We start from the raw sequence: 9,277 nt of genomic DNA, 5'->3' as shown, positions 1-9,277 counted from the left end.
TCAGTAGGAACTGCTGTAACCTTTTTATTTTAGCATGTATAGATGTGGAGTGATCAGACAGGTTCAAGCAGCACATTCCTTCAAACTCCTCACATCCATGGCCTTGTGCCAAGAGCAAGAAATCTATGGCAGCTCTATCTTGTAACACTGCATGATTGACGCTTTGTACATCACTTGTGAGCATATCCAGAACTTCCGATGTCATGTTCAATTCGTCTTTTTGCCCAACAACCCAATTGTTTTGCTAAATTCATTGCCTTATTAGCTGCAGCTCCAGGGAGGATGGTCGCAATTGCTACCTGTTTGAATTCACTCCAAAATGTAGGGTCTCCTATCTGATTGCAGTCTAGTTCATGTACACTGCGTTTTCTCCTGCTCGTTTTTTGGCTCCACTGCATGATCAAAGATACATTGGGGTGAAACAGTGATAGTCTGCCAAGATAATAAGGCCCTCCTTGTGGTTGTGCCGGTATGCCATTCCATGCTCTATCTCCACAAATCAAGAAGATGCCTTTCGGTAGCCTTTTTGGGGTATCAATTTTGCTGGCATTGCATTTATCAAATGTTTGGTCGAAAACACTAAACCAATCTAAATTAGAATCCAAAGTAGCCCAAGTACCCCTGTATTTTAACCACGGTCGAGGTGCCACATCACTTACAGGAGTAAAATCAACCCATCCTCCTAAATTGTTTCTTGACAGACTGGCATTAGCGCTCCCAAGAAGGTCTAACTCTTCAGGGGGTGATTGCAAGGTGGTGTTAAGTGACAGTATTGACACTGCCGATAGGCATCATGAAGTGGTGGAGTTCCATTAATCGCTCCATCTAAAACCTTAACCGCAGATAGATTTCAACACAATGTTTCATTGCTCACTAAACCATAAAACTCCTCAGGCTTCCACACTGGTAGACCTATTAAACAAGTTCGAAAAGGATTAGTCACTCCTCCTAAGCTAAGACAAAGCGAAGACTGGTTCAACTGATTTGCAAATGTTACCCAAATATTGTCCCTTGGTTGATTGAAGCGCGTTATTCCTAAAAGAGCAGTTAATAGTACACCAAGCCATATAATGTGATTAAAGTTTGCAAACATGATTACAAATCTTCTCTTGTAATTGCTTCATACAATTTCCTCTTTAAATTTCCCTTGATAGGACCAAACAGTGAATGTCTTGTAAATGATACTTTCTTGGAACAACAATAGGTTAAAATTTTTGAACTTAACTGAGCCTGAATTCTTCTTACACAGGCCTCAGTCTCAAAACGATAAAAGGCCAATATTTTTTGTTCTGGTGATTCAAATAAGGCTATGGAAATGGACAAAGGTAATTTAGTTTGTCTCCGCAGCTCTCTCTGCCAATTATAAAAACCAAATTTAAATTCACAAGTTGAACACCATAGTGCTCTCAAAAATTTTTGCCTTATCCAAAATATTTCTTTACACATTCCACATTGTAAAGCTACCCATGCTGCATTGTGGTTTTTTGCAATCAAGACAGTCCTGTTCAGCTGGCCCCTTGACTTTAAATGTTGCTAACTCTTCTATCCCGTTTACAATATTCTCAAAAGATGTGCAACTTTCAACTATGTCGTCAATCTCTTTTTGATAGTCTCTTAAACTCTCAATAATAGGTTTTACAATCAACAAGAGTTTGTCATTGACCCTCTCCTTGTCTTCTTCCGTCAGAAGAAACAATCTGTCGGTCATTGACTTCTTGAGTTATTGCTGCTTTGGTCCATTTACTGGGAATCCATTTAGGACCTGTGGGAGTAAGTACACACATGTACCCTTTTCCCGTGTATTTTACTTCAGCTGGTCCCATCCAGGTTCCCGTTGTTAGATCTCTGTACATAACAAACATTGGTGGATTCTTTTGCTCATCACTATCATGACTATGGATCCATGCTGATGGTTCTTTCTGATCTCCAAATATACATAGATGGTTTAAAACAAAGAGAGTCTTTGCTAATCGTTCTTGAACATCAGATAGATCCATAAATTTTTGAAGATATTGCTTTAGGGTTTGATGAGCCCTTTCAATAATAGCTTGACCTGTGGGGGAGTGTGGAATACCAGTAGTATGCCGTACTCCCCATGTTTGTAAAAATCGTCGAAATCTCATGCTAGTATGTGCTGGACCATTATCCGTTTTTATCACCTGAGGCACTTCCATAATGGCAAAACATTGTGTTAAGTGTCTTATAACATGGAGTGCCTTTTCACCCGTTTGCGCAGAGGCCCATATATATTTGCTATAAGTGTCTATGGTGACATGTACATATTTCCATCTGCTAAATGCAGCAAAATGGGTCATGTCCATTTGCCATAATTTTTGAGATTTGAGACCTCTTGGATTTACACCTAACCCTAAACCAGGTCCATGATAACTGCATGTAGGGCAGGTGCGGACAATTCCTTTTGCTTCCTCCATTGTAATGTTGAATTGTCGATGTAGTCCTCGTGCATTTTGGTGAAAGGCATTATGTGCTTCTTGTGCCTTCACAAAATCACTCAGTGGTGCAGCCAAAGATACGAGTTGATCTGCTCCATAATTTCCTTCTCCAAGTCCTTCCGTCCACATATGACTTCTAATATGTACTATGCAAAAAGGGCACGTTCGTTGTCGGATAGCTGATTGTAGTTGTTGAATTAAATCAAACAAGCGTTGATTGTATATTTCTTTTATTCGAGCATCTTCTACACGATTCACTATATTGGCAACATTTGGGATCGCTCTTGGAGAATTGTAAGGTCCACAGGCAAGTTGGGATCTATACGGTCCACTGTGCGGTCGACAAGAGTTTCACTAAGGCGTTGTATCATTTGTCGTCGTTCGATTGTTAAAGTAATTTTCCGTGCTGGATCAGTTCCTTTTAAAAGAGGACGCAAAACATCTAGTTCATCGTTGGTGATTCCTGCTATAGGTCACAACCATTGCAGGTCTCCTAAAAGTTGTTGAGCATCATTAACTGTTGTAAGCGAGGTGCAAAAGGTTAATTTTTGTGGTTGTACTTGAGAATTCGTTATGTTCTATCCTAGATATTTCCAAACAGGGGAACGTTGAATTTTTTCCATTGCTATAATCAATTTACGTGTGGTTAGTTGTGTCTCCAAATATTTCTCTTGTTGAGTGGTAAATGGCTGGTTCTGTGCAAAAAGAATATCGTCCATATAGTGATAGATCATGGTTTGTGGCCATGCACGCCTTATTTCTCTTAAAGCATTATCCACAAACAACTGACACAAAGTGGGGCTATTTTTCATGCCCTGCGGCAATACTGTCCACTCAAAGCCCAAATCAGGTCCTTCCCTATGGATTGTGGGTAAAGTGAATGCAAAGCTTTGAGTGTCATTAGGATGTAACTGAATAGTGAAGAAACAGTCCTTTAAGTCTATGATCAGCAAATGCCTGACACAGAATAACAAAAACATACGTATTGGATGACCATCAAGTCGACTATGAACTTATTCTCTGAGTAATGGCTTTTCCAATTTTGCTCAAAGTTTGTTGTGCATCACTCCTAAAAGTACGAGGTGCTGTTAAAGCCATGTCCTCCCTTAAGAAGATCAAATAATGGACTTAGTTCTGCATTAGTTATACCCAAATAAGGTTTAACTCGATTGATTGTTTCTAGGAGCTTTTGTAAGTTGTTTTGACTACTATTTGCAATTTGGCTTGCTGGGGTTCAATTGTGGCATTCAAAATTTTCCACTCAAAATATTTCCAGGTTTGAATTTTTTTTTTTTTTCCAGGTGCGACTTGAAGGTCTATTTTCTCTAATACAATCTTTGAAATGGTATTAATTGAGTAATACAACTGCTTTGGGTGATATACACAGGTGGGAAAGGAATATAAACCATAGCTTGTATTTGTCCAGTAAAAGCAGAATTAATAACACCAGGTTACACAAAAAGACTTTGCAAAGTGACACTCGAATGACCTACTAACCAAAACACTTAAACCGTTACCAATAAGACCAAAAGCTTGGAGCAAAACCTTGTGTGCTTTTCAATCTCTTCTTACTGAGGAGACTGTGAAGAAGATCCAAGCAGGAGCATTTACTGTTGTCACACGTCTCCGCTGCATGCTGGGTTGCTGGTTTCCTTGGTTCTTTAACGTTAACGGTTTACCCTTCTTTTATCTGTTTTAACCTGTATGGGAATTCTCAAGGCTGCAAATGCATTAACTTTTCTATTCTTTTGTAATTTTTTACTCTCAGAGGATACTCCTTTTGGACTCTTAAATCATGTCTTCATTAGTGTCTGGCTAAAATTCCCTTTACGGTTGTCTGCACTAGGACCCAGCAGTTGCTGATCTGATAAGCGACACTGGAATGCAGAGTGTTCTTCATAAACTGTTACTCCCCTAGAGATAGATAGAAACTCCCAGGCTGAAATAAGACAAAAAACCTTACAGGAGTAAGAGGGGGGGCGATGGTGGGGGGGGGGGGAAACTCACACACAGCCATAGGGCTGAGGTTTTTTCCATTTTTGTTTTGTTTTGTTTTGTTTTCTACGTTCTTTTTTCTATTTTTCTATTTTTTCTTTTTCCATTTTCTTTTCTATTTTTCTTTCTGTATTTCATATTTTCTTTCTTTTTTCTATTTTTTTTCTATGTATTTTAAAATCTTGTCCTCTGCAGCCTTTCACTTCAAAGGTCCCAGGTAAATCTACCTGTTTGCCGGCTTAAGTGGACGTTTGAGATTGAAAGGTTTCAGAGTTGCATTTTAAAGATTAATCAAAACAGAGGCTCAATATAACCAAAACCCAATTTGCAAGTCTTACAAATGTTTAAAGCGCTTTAAACACACACACACACACACAGAGAACCACTCTTTTGAGAGCTGGATTAATATACCTATACAATATTGTTTACGACCGGTCAGTAAGAACAGCATGATGGTATGAATATTTAAACTACACACGGCACCGAACACATACAACACTAAAAACATGCACATATATCACAAAATAAGGCTTGTATCAATTGTTTAACAGGTAACAGTCCTTGGTTGTTACAGCATTTTCGTGGCATCTTCTTCCTCCTCTGATTCCTCGCTACCTTTTTACCTTGTAACGTTTTATACAATTTGTAATCTCTTTCCAAGCTTTAGTTAGTCTCTTTGCAGTTTTATCATCATCTATAGGTGCCTCCCACGGGATGTTCCCAAATTTGCGCCATTCACTTTCCTCAAATATCTCATTCGGATCCTTAAAACATCCCTTGGTTTTTCCTAAGGTAATGAGTCCCGCAAGTTGTTTGAGATATTGTGAGTCAAGTCCTCGCTTCTCTAAGAAACTTTGTAATATTTCATAAGCCACTTCTCTATCCATTTCTGGTCAGAGAAAAAAAAAAAACCTTATAAATTTATAAAGTCTTATGTGTAGCCCTGTTCTGTCTTATCTCTCCAAAGCCTTATGATGTCGGGCGACGGATCCCTTTTGACGATTCAGGCGTTCAGACTAGAGTGCAACGATCCCTAACGAAATCATAAGCTCTTAATTTTCGCCTTCCGGTCGCTGTATCCTGGCACTTTTCCCGACTTTTACAAACAATCTCCATAATTTCTCCACTCGTCTATTAAGTCCTTAATCGGACCTGCTCCCAGCTTTTCTAAAAAGCGTAAAATTTCAAGTGCTACCTCCCGCTCCATTGCGCGCGCTTACGGACCCTCTTATGTTAGCCGGTCCGGACCCTCTTATGTTAGCCGGTCATTAAAAAAGGTGCAGCCTTACGTATCGCGAGTCAGGTAGTCTTCTTACTCGGCCGGCGAACCCCCTTTTTTGTTATCCGGGTTCAGGCGCGGATCGTAAGTACTGATTCAGTGTTGCCGATCTTCCGCCCCCTGGTCGCTGCTACCAGTGCTTCGCCGAGCTCGCCGTCCGGTGGAAACAGGGATTGGGGGTCCCTGTTCTTTTCATGTCCCTGTTCTTTACAGGTCCCTGTTCTTTACAGTTCCCTGTTCGGGCGCCACTTGCGACGGGCGAGGGAAGCAAGCGGACGACTCAATATGAGTGATAAAGCAAGCTTCGACTTTATTCAAAATCAGCCCGGATTATATACCCTAACATTCAAAAGATGCTTTGTGCTTTGTGCTTTGTGCTTTATGCTTTGTTACAACTTATACATGATTAGTTACTTAAAACTATTTGCTCTTTATTAATTCATTGTCCCTTCTTAATTCATTATTGCTATGTTGCTACTTCGAGTTCCGTTTATTTTCTTGCAGTTACAATTACAGTTGCAGTTGGGCTCGGTGCTCCATCCTGTTCCTTTGGGAAAGATTCGCTTGTCCTTCAGAAGTTTCTTCTTAGAGATTCCTCCTTGCATGCCTTCTTGTTCTTTTAGTCCATATCCACACTCAGAGTTTAACAAAGTTTCCATTTATACAATACGTGTCTCACAAAGCTTTTCTATTGAATCATGTCCTTTTTCACGTAACCATTTCCCAACAGGAATAAATCTAATCTCCATAAAGTAGGAGGGGGCATCCTTTAATTTATCTAAAAACAGTTAACAGGGACAAAATACCTTTGCATAGCTTCAATCTCACAGAAGACATGAGGGAACTATGAAATATAAGCAACTCTCTAAACAGACATTGCCTTCGTGTAACGTTATTCTTTTGACTAAATACCTTAAATTAATATGGACCTGGTCTTCATTTACTCCCACCTGCAGTTTCACAATTTTGCCATGATTTAGAAAAACAGCTGTATGAAATATCTGACTAAAATAATATTTCATAGTATGGCTAGTTAGGATTTTGGTTTTGATGGCTCCTTGCTGCCAGAGAAATCTGTTTATCAGAAGCAATTCTGTCTACTGTTGAGGAGTCTGCTGGGTGGGGTAATGGATGGATGTGGGTTTCCAACTCAGCATAGGTCTCAGAGGCTGGTATAATGAAAAGGAGATTCTGGAGTCATGCTACAGTTTTGGGTGCTGCAGCAGCCACTACTCACTTCAAGAGAGAACCAACGTTGCTGCCTGTAACCACTGACCTCTGAATTTCCATTTGGCAAAGCAAACCTTTTCACTGAGTGCAATCACCACAGCTGCTCAGGTACTCACAAATGCTGCCTGGCACCCTGTATCTTGAGGCAGAGTCACCAGGTCTGCCCTTATAGGAAAGAGTTAGAAAGTGACATTATACATGCTGGTTAGAAGCCTCTAAAAATAAACTAAATCTATCCATAGAGGAGAGTAACACAGCTCTCAGGGAGCACACTAGCCACTTGTAATATGTAGAGTTAGTATAGACCAGAATATTTGAAGAGAGAAGACAAAGGGACTTTTCACTCTTTTCCACAAGAATGTTTCATGATTTGTTACAGTGCAAGAATGGAAAGCGTCTTTTTCAAAAAGAAACTGTTCTGCTTCTTAGAAATTTGTCAAGGTCACATTGTAAGTCTTTCACCTCATTTGCAGTAGGAACCTGAAAACAACTACAAAGGCCAATGACACAGGTTGTTAATTCCAGAGATATTTCCAGCCCACTCCAGTGTTCCTTGCAACATGACCATACTTCAAGAAGCAATAAACAATGTAGCAGAAATTCAGAGCTGTCTCTGGGGTACTGTTATAAGCCTAGTATATTTTATCTTTTGCTATAGCAGGGCTCTACAAAGCTGGTTGTTTAAACAAGGTCCAAGAAATCTGGAAATATTTTATGGCAATTTGTAGTCCCATCCATACTAATCTGCTTTATAGAAGGAAGAAGCTATAACTAAGTAATAGATCAGTGGTACAACTGAAACAATTTTTAATGTTTTAAAACACTTAACAATACTTACATGCTTTAAAATAGTCCAAAGACAGGTATTTTTATTATTTCTTCAAAATGTTCTTTTTCAAAATGTGGTATACAATGCCTATTTTGCAGTGATATCTCTTTTTTGAAATATTGCCTAAATGGAAGTTCTTTGCACTAAAAAAAAAACAGTAGAGCATACAAATCTAAAGGATTAAGGATTCAGTATTTTTCTGTGACCATTTGTTCTTTCACAAGACACATGCACCATATCAAGTTCATTTGCGATTTCCTACTCACCTCCTTCCCTTCTCCTCCATGCACACAAATAGCCGCTGTACTGCTGATTGGTTTCACAGCCTGGCAAACTCATCCAAAATAGGACATGCTACACATTGAATAGAAAAGGAAACTTCCCCTATTCAAAGGCAAAACTTGTGAACACCAACTCTATTTACTATCAGTGGGCAACTATGGGGAACTGTCCTTTTCCATACGCTAGACAGAGATAATTATCAGTTAACCTCTAAAACTTTCCAGAACAAACAGGCTCTGACTGTCATTCAACACTTACTAAAATATTTAATATGTATGTCAAACAGCTTGCTGGTTGGTTGGTTTTGTTTTTTTTTTTAAAACTACACCTAGTTTTCCTTTCCTAGGAAAAAGAAATATATAAAGTAAGAGAATGTAAATTTTCTGTTCCACTCATGGTCTCTAAGAAAAATGGTTGAATCAGATTTGCCATCAGCTACAGATAGGTGTAGGAAAACAGTATGCAGTACATGGAAAAGACTTGACAGTAGTGACTCAAAGTTTTCTTTAAGTGTCCTACTCTACCCCTGAAGGAAATATTTTCATTGACAGTGTTTCAGTATTTAAAAAAAAATTAAAAAAAATCAATCATACTGCCTTCAGATACTTTTGAGTTGAACTAACTTCTCCCTGCTGCAGAGAGAAGTTTTCTTTATAGGAGGACACAAGAGTCCCGCAGATCCTGAATGAGAACGTAAAAGACCAACCTCTCCAACCCGAGGAATCTTAGTTAGTAGAGACATCCTATCATTATGCGCAGTGAAGGAAAAAGGAAAGATGAAATGGTGATGAAGAGTACAAATTCATCATCTTAGATGCTTAAGCGCCTACTGCCTCTGTCTACACTCTGAAGTAACAGGCTTTCTGGATGTCATCTCCTTTATGGTTGAGAAACAAACTAGATGACTATAGGTGGAAAAATTAGATGGTCTTATGTTCTGTTCAGAGATGTGGGCTGATTGTGTCAGAGAGCATCATGCGGCCAAGTGAAGCTTTGGGAAATTAAGTCTTCAGTCATTAAAGACAGCCAGAAAATGCAAAACAAGTTCTTGCTTAATATTCATGGAAAGACTTTAATATTTTGTAGATGCTTAGAAACAGAGTTAGAGAGGCTGGATGAAACAGCCTCAAGGGGTTTAGTTGCAAAAAGGAGATTTACACGAACCAAGAACGGATGTGCTTATTTTGGAAGTAAGCTCATTCCCCCGAT

Source organism: Cuculus canorus, chromosome 8 (assembly GCF_017976375.1).
Source record: "Cuculus canorus isolate bCucCan1 chromosome 8, bCucCan1.pri, whole genome shotgun sequence".
NCBI lineage: Eukaryota > Metazoa > Chordata > Aves > Cuculiformes > Cuculidae > Cuculus > Cuculus canorus.
Note: the sequence above shows the minus strand (reverse complement) of the source record.